The following is a 4089-nucleotide window of genomic DNA, read 5'->3' as shown; positions in this document are numbered from 1 at the left end:
AATAATTAAATAAATTAATTTAAATTTAGTAATAATTTTAAAAAATTAATAAAAGAGTAATTAATTATTTAGAGAGTGTGTGTGTGTGTGTGTGTGTGTGTTTATTGAGTTTTTAATATTAAAAAAATGAATAGGAATTTATAAAATTAATAAAAAAGAGTAATTAATTATTTAGAGTGTGTGTGTGTGTGTAAGAGAGTGTGTGAATGTGTGTGTTTGTATGGTTAAAAACATGTATAGGTAATTAAGGAAGCTAAGTTATTATTTATCTTATTATTTTTAGGAAAAATGCACGTATTAAAGATTGCATGTGTGATAATAGCATTAACTCTGAAATGTGTTAAGAATAATAGAATATAAAATAAATAAATGACAATAATGTTCAGAAGATAGTTACATGTTTATTATGTGTAAGAATCTAATTCAATTTAAAATTTGTATCTTGGTAAATTAAGAATGGAAAAGATAAATAAAATAGATTTAGAGAAGTATAATTACAATAAAAGAGAAATAAAGGAAATTAAAAAAGGTAAAAAAAGAATACTTACGCATAAATTATAGATTAAATATTTTTTGTTTTAATGTAAAAAATATAGAAGAAAATGTAGACGAGGGATTATTTAATGAGCGTGAAAGAAATGAAATCGAACAGGATCAAGAAAAGGCAAATTTAGAGCATCAAGAAAGATCACGTGAAGATTTTACTAAAGGTAAATTATTAATATTTTGTATATATTTAATAAAGGTTAATTTCTAATAAAATACAATTAAAAAACAACTTAATTATAAAAAAAAAGATTAATTAATATTATAAAAAGTAATAGTTTATTAAAATTAACTTTAAAATTATTTATAATTAAAAAAAAAATTAAATATTATTATAAAAAGAAATAATGCTTATTATAAATAATAAGAAGAAGCAAGAAGTTCTCAAGGAAAAAAAAGAAAAGCATGTAAAAGTGAGGAAATAGGATTAAGAATGATAAAAAAGTTGTAGAAAAAAAGAAGTTAGATTGTAAAAGTGGAATTAAATAAATAAAAAGGTAATTTGGTTAGAAGTTAAAAACGTAGTTAAAAAATTAAAAAGCGTGAACGCGTTAAAAAAAGTATATATTTTAAAAAAAGTAAAAAGGTAAAGCAAGGATGTAAAAAAATAAAACAAAAAAAAACGTAAAAAAAGCCACAGCAACGCGTGGCAGGGCATAGCTAGTTTTATATAAAAATAATATACTTTTTACAACTTTTTTAGAAATTTTTTATTAAACGCGTTATTATATGTTCATTATAATAAAAAATATATTTAGTTATACATATATCAAATTTACGACAAATAAAAAAAATACATATAAAATATAGTATTTATCCAGATAGCACAAATGATCCTTTTAAGTTCAAAAATAATTCACTATTTTTAATTCTTTGAGAATTTACGTAATCTATTTGAAATGAGTTCAAGATTTTCAAAAAAATTTGGAAATTTAGGGAAGTTTAGGAAAAGCATTTAAACATTTGGATAATAATAGTTTTTTTGTTATTAACAAATTTTACTAAGCGTTAAGTTAGGAGATATTAATTGTATTTTATGTTTTATAAATGGAATTAATTAAAAATTATTTGGGAAAAACATTTTCATTATTATTTTTATTTAGGAAATCATTATTTTCTAATTTAATAGATTATAAATATTACGAAAACAAACAAACCTAAGCGCATGCTCTGTCTATCACAAGCCATACAAAAAATTCGCGAATTTCAAATGTCCAGATACATATTTTTATAAGCATTTCGTTTTGCGTGGAAAGTCGCAAAACCCATGTCATGCAGAGAATTCTTTGCACACACAACACACGCGCGCGCGCGCGCGCGCACGCGCGCACGCACGCACGCACGCACGCACACGGTGAGTGCAAGGGGGGCCGGCCTTCAGCCCCCCTCCCGCACCCACCCTGTCCAAGTCGCTACCCATGTGTACATTGCAACAAAGTAAAGTTCACATGTGTTTGCAGATTTCCAATCATAGCTCTAGTATACACCGAGCACTTGGTACGCGTATCAAGTAGTGAATTTAAGCTGATCAGCCAATGATTAAACATATTCACTAGTTATTTACTATTTGATACGCGTACCAAGTGCTCGGTGTAAACTAGGTCATAGAGCTTGTATTAATGGAGGGGCCATTGCTATATGCCGGAGTCCGCGCGGGGAGAATCGACAGAGACATTGCAGTGTTATCTTTGTAAGCAATTTTTTTTCGTACGAGTTCGAGAATCGGGCCTCAGATTGTATAGTTACCCAGTGAACACAGTAATATAGCAGCAGTGTAACAGCAATGTAACCGAATATAACAGGTTACGTTACTCTGAAATTACACGTAACTTACATGTAAGTTACAATTTCCGACTCAGCAATATAACATGTTATAATTACATGTTATCTAACTGTTACACAACAGTTACAAAGAAAAATAAAATAAAATAAAAATTTTATTAAAAAAAAATATTTTTATCAACAGCACATACTACATTTAGAATAAATTTTATTAATTAATTAAATTTAAATTATGTAATTTTTTATTTTATTTGTACTTGCCGCTGCTAGGTTTGAACCCGGAACCTTAGGATGACGAACCTTGTACTCTACCTGCTACGCCAATTTGACTCATCGATATGGGTACTTGTTATTGTCTACATATACTTATATGTTATAAACTGACGCAACTATATTATTTTTTATAAAAGCAATTAAATTTTGCAAAACATTAAAAATAAATAGCATTAATTTATTTACTTATTAATTTCATTGTCAAATTTATCTTTTTCCATAACCTTAATAATTAATTTGATGGAAATTGCGATCTATTTAGCACTAATCTTTGAAGCGTTCAAATGATTAATTAGATGGTTAACTATATAGATCATAATTCTAAGAAAAATTGAATAGTATACATTTATTATTCTGTTTTTGTTTAGCACATGATGAATTTAGATTTTGTGCTTTTTTTGTTTGCAGTAATTGTAGACAAACCGTTATTTTTGAAAACATTATCTTTATAATAATTTTTTTTATTATTAAATAGATCTGTCATTCAGGATATGTTATGTCTGATTTCTGAGTCAACTACGACGTATCGTAATAACATTGATACGAACGTGTTATGTTACGATTATACAATTTTTGTTGAATAACTGTAACGCAAAAACGATGTATAACAGCTATATCACTTGCGTATAACAAATATTACGTAACAGGTTATTTCCATGTCATATAGCACCTACATATCACAAGAATAACAATGTTAAATTACATGTAACTTCCCATGTTATATTGCCGCTATAAAATGTGTTCACTGGGTATGAACCTGTTCCTACATAAAAAAAGACAATATATCCACCTCTGTCGATTCTCCCCGCACGCGTCGCGATGCACCAAGGCCCCTCCATTAATACAAGCTCTATGGCCGGTATTCATAGTCGGATCTTATATTTAAGATCATCTTAAGTACTGTCTTAAGATGCCATCAACAATCACAGAGCCGTATTTAGCATCTTAAGACATTGCTTGAGACGATCTTGAAATAAGATTTGACTATGAATACCGGCCTATGTTTCCATGTTATACATGATTAAAATTCGCACGTATTTTGCATGGCTTGTGCTAGACAGAGCATGCGCTTAGGTTTGTTCGTTTTTCACAATATTTAAAATCTATTAAATTAAATAGAAAATAATATGATTTCCTAAATAAAAATAATAATGAAAATGTTTTTCCCAAATGATTTTTAATCGATTCCATTTATAAAACATAAAATACAATTATAATTAATGTCTGCTAACTTGATGCTTAATAAAATTTGTTAATAACAAAAAAAACTATTATCCAAATGTTTAAATGCTTTTAAACTTCTTCAAATGATTCCCAAATTGTATAAAAAAGAATTATTAAAAAATATTTAATTCGTCTGCTAACTTGACAGTGGTGGCTGCGCCCTTGTGGCTGCATCTAACTTATGATATAGTACAAGAGTTTTAAGTAATAGTTATAATTATGTTATGTGTTAAAAGTCATATAAAATTTTAAAGAAATGACAAA

This window comes from Monomorium pharaonis, chromosome 6 (genome assembly GCF_013373865.1).
Source record: "Monomorium pharaonis isolate MP-MQ-018 chromosome 6, ASM1337386v2, whole genome shotgun sequence".
NCBI classification, from domain to species: domain Eukaryota; kingdom Metazoa; phylum Arthropoda; class Insecta; order Hymenoptera; family Formicidae; genus Monomorium; species Monomorium pharaonis.
This window is presented reverse-complemented; position numbering follows the sequence as displayed.